This window comes from Propithecus coquereli, unplaced genomic scaffold, assembly GCF_000956105.1.
Source record: "Propithecus coquereli isolate 6110/MARCELLA unplaced genomic scaffold, Pcoq_1.0 Scaffold1, whole genome shotgun sequence".
Classification (NCBI taxonomy): Eukaryota; Metazoa; Chordata; class Mammalia; order Primates; family Indriidae; genus Propithecus; species Propithecus coquereli.
This window is the reverse complement of record NW_012133857.1, coordinates 28447582-28461940: the sequence shown is the minus strand read 5'-3', so window position 1 is coordinate 28461940 and position 14359 is coordinate 28447582. Positions and strand designations below refer to the sequence as shown.

The following is a 14359-nucleotide window of genomic DNA, read 5'->3' as shown; positions in this document are numbered from 1 at the left end:
GGGTTTTCAGAGCCACACACATTTATTGAGTTGTATGTGTCCTAAAGATTCTCACTGGAGTTAAATTTTACCTAACGAGCATTGTCTTTCTAGATAAACGTTATTGTGACAATATTTGCTTCTCGATTTTAGTGGTTAGCATTGGAAAACCATTTTACTTTCGGTGCTGCAGGGTGGCAGCAAGCTAAAATGTGTCTGTGTTGAGGCTATTGTCTTTGAGAGGCTTATCTGGACCTGGGAGCCCAGCTCTGCAGGGAGACAAACCTTCATTTGTTCTGTGGAGGAAAGAATGTGGCCTTGTATACCTGCCTCCTTGGATACACCTGTAGGGCTGGTTTCCCTGAAGAACAAACCTCACTGCTGAGCTCTTGACACTGGTGGAGTTTGCTCGGCCTTGGCAACAGAGTGTCAACAGTGACTAGACTCCGGAGGGACCAAAGTTTCTGTGTCCTTCTCTTGCTGGTTAAATCCCAAGTATGTGTGTAATCTCTCTTAAGCTAGTGCAGTGAAGGCGAAACTTGGCTTATCACTGGGCCGAGATTCTCCTGCAGCATATTTTAGATAAGAGTGGAAAAAACGCCAGAGCCAGCATTAGCTGCCCTGAGATACCGAGGAGCTTTATTTTTCCTCCCAGAGAAAGGCGTTCAGCTTAATTTGGAAACCTGCCTATGAATAGGCCAGCCTTCCTTACCTCATCCAGTTTTAATTTTTCAGCGAATGATTTGGAAGCGGGACCGGTGGTGATAACCTTTGCTCGCGTGTAATGAGCAGAGGCTTGAGGTTCTCTGTTTTTGTTTGGCATTGCCCTCTCCTTCAAAACACCGTAGGCAGCTGGTCTCTGTTGGAATCTCAGTTGTGTGACCTTGGGCGAGTTACTTAACCTCTCTGGAAGCCTGAGTTGTCTCATCTGTAAAAGGGGAATAATGCTAGTGGTACTCAACTCTGTAGGGTTGTACTGAGGATTAAGTAGTTCATATTTGTAGTACTTAGAATAGTATTTGGGCAACATAAATGTTACAGAAGCATTTGCAAATGAAAATAAACAATGGGGAATACTTTGTGCAGTCAATTATGTGAAGTGCCACTGTGGTCTTTCTGGTTACCTAATGTTCTAACACATGCAAATTAATCATTAGATCAAAAGAATTGCTTTTTCTCCTATGTTGTTAGGATTTTTTTTTTCTTTTTAATTTACACTCCCACTGTTCTTCCTGTTCCCTTTGCATAGCAAAAGTATCGGAAAAAAACAAGTGCGAGCATTTCCTTATAATATTGGTTTGGTTGTGGTCAAAAACAGGAATTATGAGTCATGAACACCAAATTTACAGGAATAAGCCAAGGTAAAATGACATCCTCAGGATGAGGGTCATCTTTGACAAACAGACATACAAATGCATCAGGTATTAAAACAACATTCTTAACCTAAAGTCCATGGACCCCCCCCCAGAGGTCTGTGGACAGAAATCAGGGTATCCGTACATTTGGGTAGGGGAAAAGTTACATCTACATTTTTACTAACCCCTAACTGAACTTGAGCATTTCCTTCAATTATGAATGTAGGCAGCAAACTACAGTGCCATGAGCAATACTCATGACTTTGTCATCGGCAGGAATCTCAGACATTTTAATATTGCATTACAGTTTCATTTGTGCTTATTGCTACTTATAAATTACAGCGGTTCTTGGATTCACCACTATTTATTCTTCAGCTCCATAATTAAGAAAAAATTATTATATCATAAATTTATTTTTCAAATATTTTGGTAACTATATTTCAGTATAATTGATTTCCTTTGTACTTGTACACATTTTATTTTTTTTCATTTGTAAACATTATTCTGAGCTAATAGTGGTCTTCACCAGACTGCCAACAGAGTCCAGGCACAAAAAAGATGAAGGAGTTTTAAAGCTGAAGAGTTAAGCTGATTTGATTCTCTAGAGCTGTGCTGTCCAGTAGAAATATAATGTGAAGCATCTGTAATGTGACATTTTCTAATTGCTACTTTAAAAAGGAGAAAGTGAAATTAATTTTAATAATATACTTTATTCAACTGGATATATTTAAAATAATATCATTTCAACAGGTAGTCAGTATTAAAAGTTACTTATGAGATACTTTTTTTTCATGCTAAGTCTTTGAATCAAGTGTGCGTTTTATGTTTAGACTACATCTCAGTTAGGACGCCATGGTTTCATTGGAAATACTTGATCTGTAGTTATATTTAACAAAATTGTGTTGGAAAAGTAGATTCCGGGTGGTTCCAAGCAAAATGAAAAGTTTTCCGTTAACCGCATTGAGTAATTTACATTGAAATCAGTGAAGATGAAATAAAATTAGAAATTCACTTCCTCAGCCACAGGAACCACATTACAAGTCCTAGAGGCTGCTCGAGGCTGGGGGTAACCCTATTAGACCGCGCAGCCCGAGAGCCTGGCTGCACGCGGAACCTTCTGCCAGGAGAGCACAGTGATTGAAACTGGCCGTGGGGGAGGTTGCATTAAGACCGTTCATGCTCTTTTGTTACTTTGATTTGTTTAGTGAAACAGGTGCTTGTTGGGATCCTCTCCTTAAGGTGTCCCAGCACTCTGCTTGTCCCAGCCGGGCCCTCTAATGTGTTGGCTTGGTGGTGACAGCATGCAGCCCTGAGCTCCATCTGGGGCTTTGTGTGACTCTAGGGAAACATTTCCTTTCAAGTGGTGGCTTTTGCAGGTCAGTGGCGGATGGAATTTTGTGATTTCCATTCCTACCAGTTTAAAGAGGGATTTGCAAATTCTTGGAGAGGAAAGATTTTAGTTTTTTTTTTCTTCCCCTTGAGCAATCTTTGGCATAACAATGGAATTTAATTTACATAGGGATTTTTAGTACTTGGTTTGTATTCTTTGTTTTTTTCACCTGTAGTGTCTTTCAGAAGGGGTAAGTTGCAGGACACAGTTTAATCTTTTAAATTGGTCCTTAATTCATGGAGTCACAGTGCCCCTTCTTTATCATTCAACAGCTCCAGCTGGGTACAAGCCTGGTTTTTGAGTCTTTTGGGGGCTTGAGAGGCTATGCAAATCCACGCAGAGGACCCTTTCAGGGAAGGTTCATTGAGGCCTCATGCTCCCAGACCATTGGCTAAAGTTGTTAGAAATGTCTTTTCCTTTCCAGAAGTGGTCTCTAAACGTAAGCTAGGTAATTCCAGCCAATACTAAGTTATCCACTTGGGTGGTCTAGCTCTACTTTCATCTCCTAGCTTGTTTGTCTAACTTTAATACTGAATGTGGTGTGGCCTCTTCATTTCTTTTGACTAAAATTGACAAGCTACAAAAAAATTATGAACCAGTAATATTGCTGGTCCTGAGCTAGTTTGAATATAAAACTGGATCTTAGAAAAGTTCAAGAAACTTTTTTTCTTAGGTATAAACATTTAAAAACTGGAGGATTTAGATAGATATAGAGATTTAGGTTCAGACACTACCAGTAAGTGGACTCTACCCGTGCATAACTCGTGGTGTTTCTTGGCACTTTAGAGAGAAAGTTGACCTCTTTTGGGGCTTAGAAACCTGGAAGCATGTCTCGGACTTCAGCTGAATGCTGGGCCTGTTTGTTGAATACTATAATGTGCTAAGGCTTGTAAAAGAGAATAAAAAACACACTGCTTGCTCTTGAGGAGTTGTAGTCTTGGTAAAATGAAGTTGTAAACTTGAACAAGCCTAAATGATGATAGAGACTGAAGGTACATTTGTCAGTGGATTCCGGTTTTTTTTTTTTTAAGTGAGTGATGGTTTTATTGGAAAAACTTACAATACAGAGGTAGTGTATGAAATAATTTCAAATAACAGATTTAGTTGCTTTCCTTACAGCTAACAGCTTCGTGTACTTTAATGCACAACATCTACATGTGGAGCTTTGGTCTCAGGCCTGGAGCAGCTGTGAAATCAAAGTTACCACTCCATTCTAGTCCTCGGGTATCAGTATATTCCCCTTCACCTTCTACCCTATTTTCATTGAAATTTCCAGCGTACTTTGCCCCAGTTGGGAACGTATAAGTCCCTAATCCATGATACATACTATCTTTAAATTGTCCTTCATATATTGCTCCTGAAAAATGTTCAAGTCTTCCAAAACCGTTCACCTTGTCATCTCTCCAGCTTCCTGTGTAGACAATCCCGTTAGGAGTGGTATGAATACCCCTTCCATTTCTCTCATCAATTCCAGAAGATGTTCTTGTACAGTCACCATCATACTTGTCTCCATTTGGAAATACAAAGTTTTCCTTACATACTTCTGAAGTTGACTGAGGGGTGTTAGATTCTCTTGACTCTGAGATTCCTCCTGGGCCACCAGCTCTGCGGTCTGGAGAGAACCAGGTGTTACCTGTTTTGTTTTTTTAAGTCTGCACCTAACAGAAACTTAGCAATTTCCAGCCAAGCAGTAGTGATAACAACAGAAACAGCAGTTGACATTTCAGGGCTCATCCAGCAATATTTAGTGGGTGCTGAGTCTGTGTCAAGCACCATTCTAGAATCTAGTGACACAAAAGATGGACATAGAGCTTGCATCAGGTATATTATGCAGGTGTTGGGAGTGTCACTGACGTGACATGCACTAGACCATGGCACTTGCATTTTAATGAGCTGAAGGAATAAAAATTTATAGCAAAATGTCATCATCATCGCTGCAATGGAAGTATGCTCAGAAAGTGATAAATGGTTTGAGGAATACAGAAGTGATATGTCTGATGACAGCCACGTTCTTTGTGTGTCTTTTTCTCTGTGCTTCATTTTCTCTGCTCTTGTCACCTTCTTAGACTACTGGGCAATTGGAAGAGACTGTGGCTAATTCACTTCAGTCCTTGTGCTTTGGGACATAAAATTGAGCTGCATGATTCATGGAGGGTGTATTTGTAGCATCATCTTCATGCCTCATAGAATTTGTTTTTTAAATGACTGCTAAGGGATTTTACGATGCTAAAGTCATAACAGATTTGAACAGTTGCTTAAATATTATTTCTAGACGTGTATAGCTTTTTAAACCTGTGGGTTGAAGATACATGTCCTTGTTTGGGCCATAGTGATTTGTTTTACAAATATATTGAATAAACTGAGCCAGTTTGAATTGTGTCCTTCTCTTTTAAAGAAAAGATTTCCAAAATTTAAACCTGGATTTAGATGTTTTTTGGGTTAGCTGGACTAAACTTTCCAAGAATTGTCAGGGTTCTGGGCCTAACTCAAACTGTAGTTTAATGAGGCTGGCCAAATAATTTTTAATCCTGTTTCAACGTTACCTTGAGCTCTACTCGGGCAGTCTGGATTCCGTTATAATGAAAGGTCAGGTGTACTGGGCATTTTATTCACTCTTGTACAATAGGGAGAACTTTCTTTCATTAATGAGGAAAATCTCAAAGGAGAGGGAGAAAATTTGAGGTTCTATAAAACAAGGGAGTCATTTAGGAAGGGTAGAGGTGGGTCTTGCCTTAGAATATTCCAGGGCACAGTGGTCTATTGCTGTTAGCCTTTTTTCTCTGCACAAAAGGATCATAAAACAAAGTGGGCATGCCTTGAACGGGGCTGCTTTCCTCGATCACAGGGCACAGATAAAATTGAACAATGTCAGGATAGACATTACAAATTATTTTTAAAAAGATATTTCTGATTAAAGCTTTTACTTTAGTGTAAGTTGAGCATAATAATTACATTATAATTTATCTCAGTGTATTCATTTGATGATCTTAAGATATAAATACAGGCATTTTCATCCTTACAATATACCTTATGTCAGAATCAAGAGGCATGTTTATTCTCCCTCTTCCCCCCATCTTACACTGATCATATAATTTTTCCACGTGTTTCATTATATTTAGGGGGTACTTGTACCCTGTATGTTCTGTTTGGGGTTTTACAAATTCTCATCCCAGAGGTAGTAGAGATAAAAGGACAGAGGCCTGTTAGCATTTTGCTCCTTTGCTTTCAGGAACTACAGCTACAGCTCGTAGGCCTAGTTCACTTGCAAACCTCAGGATTCTCTTTCCTTTAAGAACTTCAGAAAGCACAGGCTGGGGAATTATTTTACATAACAATAAGGATAAAATGTTATTTATTTATAAGTTTCTCAGCACCTGAAGGCACCCAAACTTAATACAATATAGAAACGGAACCAATTTTCCTTGACATTTAGCTGTAAATTGAAATTAATTCATATGAAATACCTGAGATGAAACACTTTAGTTGTAGAATTTGGGGTACTGCTTAGCTTTCATTATTTTGTCATTTTAGATTTAACTTCAAAAATATGTTGTGGAAACACATTAGCTGGATAAAATTCTCCAGCTGCCCACTTTTTCCTGTACTTTCTTACTCTGCAGGTGAGAAAAATTTTTAGTGCTTAAAATTCTTATGTGTTTGGTTCCACGTGGACCGGATCCTTTCTGTTTTTCCCTTTCTTGTCCCTGGCCCCCCACTTTTTCTGGTGTCAGTGCAGGCTGGTGGGTGCACTCCTGGATCCGTGTGTGTGTGTGTGTGTGTGTGTGGTGTCAGGATGCCACATTTGGGAAAAGGATGGCTGCAAAACAGCGAGGCCTACTTGTGGGCAGATGACATAACCAACAGCTTACTGAATGCCATTGCCAAGAAAAATAGGGTTGAGCCACCTATTGGTGGCTGCTCTGGTCCATGCGCAATGTCATCGCCACCCTTGGCTCTGCTTTTTTCAGACCTGGAGAAGCCTGCTGAAATTTTTACCCCAGGGGGGTGGGGTGGGGAAAAGACCAAAACAGGATGTAGTGAAGTTTTAATATTCCAAACCAGGGAACAAGTGATGAAATGCAGAAAAGGCAGGGAGCAAATTCTACCTGGCACTGAGTTCGGAGGTCAGCGTCAACAGCTGGCAGCAAGACGCAGATGACGAGGATTTGGAGTTTCCAAAAGTTCTTTCACTTGTGCATCTTGTGAAATGAAGTAACACATTTTTTATTCCTTCTCTGTCACCACCCTTTCTGATCCCCATTCATAGCCCTCGGTGCCCTGGAGAGCGTGCAGGAATGGCAGGAAATTCCTGGGCCTCGTTTGGAGAGCCACCCTAGGTGGCTGCTCTCCCCCTCCAGCCAGCCAGTTCCACTCCCTTGGAGTCCACGTTGCAGGCTGACCTTTAGGGTCAGGCCCAGAGAGCTGTCTGACGTGCTTTTTTCCTCTTAAGTAAAAAATAAGCTAGCGAGCAGGGAAATTTTGGCTCATGATTTTTTGAGGGGAAACTTATTTGAGAAATACTATTTTAATATGAAAGAATTTTAAAGGAATTATTACCACCCTCGTGCTTGTTTCTCAAATGTGGCTTTTATTCACTGCTCTGTCCCTAGCACCTAGAACAGGACTTGGCAGACACTGCTACTCAATAAACTTTTGTGGAATGAATGTATGGTCCACAGATCACTGGCCTCAGAATCTCAGTCATTACAAGTGCAGATTCCTGGGCACATCCTAGTCCTTCAGAATCAGAATGTTCTGGAGAGAGGCTACAAAATCTGCATTTTATAATAGGCCTCCCCAGCAGATCTGTCATTGGTGCTCTCAAATTTGAATGCTGTTGCCTTAACGACATACCAACTATTTGCAGTTTCCCAGTTGCTTTTCGCATATGTTGTGACATGAAGAGTTTGGTTTTTATTCTCTGTTTCACGTTTCCCATCCCATCCCAGCAATATTATATAACGAACATCCTCAGTATAATGAATGGCGCCAATATTATATAATCTTTGCCTCGCTGTTACACATTTCAGTGCTGTCCAACAAAATTGGCATTCTTCTTTGTTACCTAACCATTGCCCTATTGTGGGATTACTCCCATCTTCTCTTATTCTATAATGTTGCAAAGAGTAAGTCATTTAGGCATATAACTTTTTTTTTTTTAACCATTTCCTTGGTGAGCTGGGGGTTCTTTCTAGAAGTTTCTTGGGCAGAGGAGATACAATATCCAAAGGGGCGCCCTTCTTTTTTTTCTTTCTTTCTTTTTTTTTACAAAAAAGGTGTTGGAAAGCTATTAGCATTTATATAGCACTTTCAATCTCTGCTCTCTTACATGCTTAACAAGTACATTGCCTTTTAAGAGAAAAACAATTCAAGGTCACTTTTCATTAAATTTTACTAAGAAATCGCAAAACTGCTTAATGGAGTAGCAGGATTCTTAAGCACTTACCTTGAGTTAGGCACAGAATTAGGCACATTTTAGACTGAGTCAAGAAGAATGTGGCGTTCTCTAAGAAAGTTCATACTCTTCCTTTAATGCCTGAAAGCTATTGGGAAACGCTTCTTGTTTCGAAGAGATTATTTTCTTCATTTAGGCGTTTCTTCATCCAGGAGAGAAGCCAAACCCAAGAGCTTCAGACTTGAGAACTGGGTTCTCATTGCAGTGGTGTTCAAGTAGCAATGGTTCTTAAGACGGGGGTTATGGTGTCCCTCCCAGGGAACAGTTTTTAAAAAGATATTTCTGATTAAAGCTTTTACTTTAGTGTAAGTTGAGCATAATAATTTCATTATAATTTATCTCAGTGTATTCATTTGATGATCTTAAGATATAAATACAGGCATTTTCATCCTTACAATATACCTTATGTCAGAATCAAGAGGCATGTTTATTCTCCCTCTTCCCCCCATCTTACACTGATCATATAATTTTTCCACGTGTTTCATTATATTTAGGGGGTACTTGTACCCTGTATGTTCTGTTTGGGGTTTTACAAATTCTCATCCCAGAGGTAGTAGAGATAAAAGGACAGAGGCCTGTTAGCATTTTGCTCCTTTGCTTTCAGGAACTACAGCTACAGCTCGTAGGCCTAGTTCACTTGCAAACCTCAGGATTCTCTTTCCTTTAAGAACTTCAGAAAGCACAGGCTGGGGAATTATTTTACATAACAATAAGGATAAAATGTTATTTATTTATAAGTTTCTCAGCACCTGAAGGCACCCAAACTTAATACAATATAGAAACGGAACCAATTTTCCTTGACATTTAGCTGTAAATTGAAATTAATTCATATGAAATACCTGAGATGAAACACTTTAGTTGTAGAATTTGGGGTACTGCTTAGCTTTCATTATTTTGTCATTTTAGATTTAACTTCAAAAATATGTTGTGGAAACACATTAGCTGGATAAAATTCTCCAGCTGCCCACTTTTTCCTGTACTTTCTTACTCTGCAGGTGAGAAAAATTTTTAGTGCTTAAAATTCTTATGTGTTTGGTTCCACGTGGACCGGATCCTTTCTGTTTTTCCCTTTCTTGTCCCTGGCCCCCCACTTTTTCTGGTGTCAGTGCAGGCTGGTGGGTGCACTCCTGGATCCGTGTGTGTGTGTGTGTGTGTGTGTGGTGTCAGGATGCCACATTTGGGAAAAGGATGGCTGCAAAACAGCGAGGCCTACTTGTGGGCAGATGACATAACCAACAGCTTACTGAATGCCATTGCCAAGAAAAATAGGGTTGAGCCACCTATTGGTGGCTGCTCTGGTCCATGCGCAATGTCATCGCCACCCTTGGCTCTGCTTTTTTCAGACCTGGAGAAGCCTGCTGAAATTTTTACCCCAGGGGGGTGGGGTGGGGAAAAGACCAAAACAGGATGTAGTGAAGTTTTAATATTCCAAACCAGGGAACAAGTGATGAAATGCAGAAAAGGCAGGGAGCAAATTCTACCTGGCACTGAGTTCGGAGGTCAGCGTCAACAGCTGGCAGCAAGACGCAGATGACGAGGATTTGGAGTTTCCAAAAGTTCTTTCACTTGTGCATCTTGTGAAATGAAGTAACACATTTTTTATTCCTTCTCCGTCACCACCCTTTCTGATCCCCATTCATAGCCCTCGGTGCCCTGGAGAGCGTGCAGGAATGGCAGGAAATTCCTGGGCCTCGTTTGGAGAGCCACCCTAGGTGGCTGCTCTCCCCCTCCAGCCAGCCAGTTCCACTCCCTTGGAGTCCACGTTGCAGGCTGACCTTTAGGGTCAGGCCCAGAGAGCTGTCTGACGTGCTTTTTTCCTCTTAAGTAAAAAATAAGCTAGCGAGCAGGGAAATTTTGGCTCATGATTTTTTGAGGGGAAACTTATTTGAGAAATACTATTTTAATATGAAAGAATTTTAAAGGAATTATTACCACCCTCGTGCTTGTTTCTCAAATGTGGCTTTTATTCACTGCTCTGTCCCTAGCACCTAGAACAGGACTTGGCAGACACTGCTACTCAATAAACTTTTGTGGAATGAATGTATGGTCCACAGATCACTGGCCTCAGAATCTCAGTCATTACAAGTGCAGATTCCTGGGCACATCCTAGTCCTTCAGAATCAGAATGTTCTGGAGAGAGGCTACAAAATCTGCATTTTATAATAGGCCTCCCCAGCAGATCTGTCATTGGTGCTCTCAAATTTGAATGCTGTTGCCTTAACGACATACCAACTATTTGCAGTTTCCCAGTTGCTTTTCGCATATGTTGTGACATGAAGAGTTTGGTTTTTATTCTCTGTTTCATGTTTCCCATCCCATCCCAGCAATATTATATAACGAACATCCTCAGTATAATGAATGGCGCCAATATTATATAATCTTTGCCTCGCTGTTACACATTTCAGTGCTGTCCAACAAAATTGGCATTCTTCTTTGTTACCTAACCATTGCCCTATTGTGGGATTACTCCCATCTTCTCTTATTCTATAATGTTGCAAAGAGTAAGTCATTTAGGCATATAACTTTTTTTTTTTTAACTATTTCCTTGGTGAGCTGGGGGTTCTTTCTAGAAGTTTCTTGGGCAGAGGAGATACAATATCCAAAGGGGCGCCCTTCTTTTTTTTCTTTCTTTCTTTTTTTTTACAAAAAAGGTGTTGGAAAGCTATTAGCATTTATATAGCACTTTCAATCTCTGCTCTCTTACATGCTTAACAAGTACATTGCCTTTTAAGAGAAAAACAATTCAAGGTCACTTTTCATTAAATTTTACTAAGAAATCGCAAAACTGCTTAATGGAGTAGCAGGATTCTTAAGCACTTACCTTGAGTTAGGCACAGAATTAGGCACATTTTAGACTGAGTCAAGAAGAATGTGGCATTCTCTAAGAAAGTTCATACTCTTCCTTTAATGCCTGAAAGCTATTGGGAAACGCTTCTTGTTTCGAAGAGATTATTTTCTTCATTTAGGCGTTTCTTCATCCAGGAGAGAAGCCAAACCCAAGAGCTTCAGACTTGAGAACTGGGTTCTCATTGCAGTGGTGTTCAAGTAGCAATGGTTCTTAAGACGGGGGTTATGGTGTCCCTCCCAGGGAACAGTTGGCACTGTCTAGACATGTTTTTGGTCATCACAACTGAGAGGGTGCTACTGGCACCAGAGGGTGGAGGCCAGGGATACTGCTTAAACATCCTGCAATGCATGGAACAGTTCCCCACAACAAAGAAATGTCTAGCCTTAAGTGTCAATAGTACCAATGCAAAGAAAACCTGCTTTCGAGCAATTTGATTTAAGTCTGCTTTAGTGAACTCTCTTTGTTTTAACTAGGGGTAATAAAATTCTAATTCTTTGTACCTTGATTCCATTAATAATTTTTTTCCTTGAATACTGTTCCATGTCAGATTATAAATTTGTGGGGAGGGATGGCAGAGGGAAGAGGTGAAAAATGATGTCAGTTGCCAGGAAAATAGTAGTACCTCTTAGAGTTTCCCTAATTGTTGAACTTTAAAATAAAAAGGGGCTGTTTGAGGTTTGGGATTTGTGAGGTGTCGAGAGATCTTCCACTGAAACATGTGCTATGACTAAACTACATCATGGTTAATACTTTGTGGGTTGTCTCTGGATTGGGCAGTCTGATAAATGCTTTGCATACATTGTTTACTCCTTATAACGGTCCAATAAAATTCCGAATGTTACCAATTTTAAAGATGAGGAAACAATCTTAGTAGGAAAGTCTGGGACCCCTGTTATAGACTGAATCTTAGTGTTGTCCCCAAATTTATATGTTGCCATCCTAACCCACAATGTGATGTTATTTGCAGGTGAGACCTTTGGGACTTTTGGGGGGTAATTATGTCATAGAGGTGGAGCCCTTGTGAATGAGATTAGTGTCCTTATAGAGACCCTGGAGAGCTCCCTCAAGTTCTTTTCAGCCGTGGGAAGACACAATGAGAAAATGGCAGTCTGCAGCCCAGAAGAGGGTCCTCACCAGAACCGGACCATGCTGGAACCCTGATCTTGGACTTCCACCCTACAGAAATGTGAGAAGTAAATTTCTGTAGTTTATAAGCTCCCCAATCTATGGTTCTTTGTTACAGCAGCCTGAATTGACTGACTTACTCCATTTAGGTGTAAATAGTAAATTCTTTGGGTGGCCATTCCTAGTGTTGCTTTCCTTGTGAGCTCTGCTTTGCTTGGAATAAGAAGTAGGGTTTGGTGAGCAACCTCCTGCGTGTTACTGTGGTGCTTTAAGGCTTTTCCTCCCGAATGTCCACCTAGCCCAGCTGTTGGCACATGGTTGCCAGTGATGTATAAGTTCTGTTACTAAGGGACAAAGGAATAGTACAGACAACAGACAATTTGCAGTCTCTGCCACATGGATCGTTCAAGATTCTTCTTTCATTTTTTTCATTTTAGTCACTTAAGATTCTTCTTTCTTGTTTTATTCTTCCTTGATCTCCAGAGACTATAAAATGATCCCGAAGCTTAGTAATATTATGAACAGCCATTTATCAAGTGGCTGCAATGCGCTTACTCTAGGGTTCAAAGAATATGAGGAATGTCAGCTTTGCTTCCAAACCCTCATTAGACTTGATACCACGACTGCTTGTGTCTTTTTACTCCCCAAGTCAATCCTGCTTTCCTTTCTGAAAGGGTTTTTTATGCAGATGACACACTCCAAGCAAGATCAGAGGGGCTATCTGAGTACAGAGAAGTAGGAGTTGGTATTTCTCTAGCCCATGTCACTCCTACTTCCTGATTTAGATGGGCTTATAATTGAACATTGGCCATTGAAATATCTTCTCTGAAGTTAGAAAATGAACCATCTTTAGATTTCTTTGACAATGTTTCTTTGGGATACTTTTTATTATTTAGTCTGTTTATAAGTAATTCAAGATCGAGTGCAGTCATCTACGTTTAGCGGTTTATAATTTGTCTGGAATTAGCACTGGGTTATTGATTTTCTATCCCTCACAGTGTAAACACACAAGACTATAACATAACAATCTCGTTGGTGAAATGTAGCGTGTATGTTTTTTAATAATTAGCGTTATGTATTTGGCTGTATTGGTCTTCCTGCTCATGGTAATGGAAATGTGGAAACCTGCAGGAATTATAAATATGTAAGGCAATTAATATAAAAGGAAAATAAATAAAAAGACTTTTCATGGACGACTGTGGGGCCACAGTAAGTTCAAAAGAGTGTATTTCATTGATGATCTGAGTAGCCCATTCAATGCATGATCTATGTCAGTTTAAAATAAAAGTAGACTGGTTTGTTTTTCTCTTCAGTTATATATATAGTCATAATGAAATGGCTTTGGGGGAGAGTCACAAAAGAATTGCTAGTGCTAGTGTTTGCTGTAGTGGCTTAGGGTCTCTTAAATTAATGAGTTAAACAGGACAGGATGTAGCATCAGAAGAGAGTTCCTGCTGTTTACCTACAATGGTTTCATCCTCACTAAAAAAATATGCACGGCTCTCTGCTACAAAGACACCCGCCAGAACCTTGTTCTTTTGTCTTTGAGGACCGTTTTTCTCCTTGTGCTCTGCCAGCCTATCATAATAAAACGATTTCAGTGACGTGGTCTCATTGCAGGAAATGTTCGATGAGTCTCAGGAAAACTATAAATAAATCTTATGTCATTGGTACACCAATGGATGAGTACATCTTCAAGCCTTAGGTAATTAGGATGTCCCACCTAGGTTTATTACAAGAGGTTTTCATTCAAGAATGCATGCTTGATATTTTATCTTATTTTATTTTATTCTGGGCTTTAAATTGTCCTGTCTCAATGCAGAAAAGGAAAAAGTATCAAGTCCCACACGATGTCATTCTAAGACCGAAGGGGACATTCAGAGGTTAGTCACCTTGTCCATCGCCTGCCTGCATGTAGTACTTGAATTACCTTGAACAGGTAAGTGAGAACAGAGCTCATTGTTCAAGGTCCTTAAACAAGTACATTTCAACACCCCCGCCCCCACCCTCCCGTAACATTTTCATTAACTTAGTTAAATTGAAAGAATTTGTTCCTGTCCACTGATCAAATTCTTCTCATGGAAGCTCCATTTTTATTTGTAGCTTAGATAATTGACAAACATTCTCAGTAACTTAAAGTTTGTCTTCCTTGTATGTATTTGAACTTTGTGGGAAGGATGATCGTATTGACATATAATATGGAATAT

General features: G+C 39.9%; 1 protein-coding gene and 1 pseudogene across 6 annotated transcripts in view; one reads left to right on the top strand and one right to left on the bottom strand.

The window, feature by feature from the left end:
• Window positions 1-14359, top strand: part of MAGI1 (membrane associated guanylate kinase, WW and PDZ domain containing 1) — a 719842-nt gene that overhangs the window by 91878 nt on the left and 613605 nt on the right. The gene's annotated exons all lie outside the window — the stretch shown is intronic.
• Window positions 3876-4237, bottom strand: LOC105808045 (annotated as a pseudogene).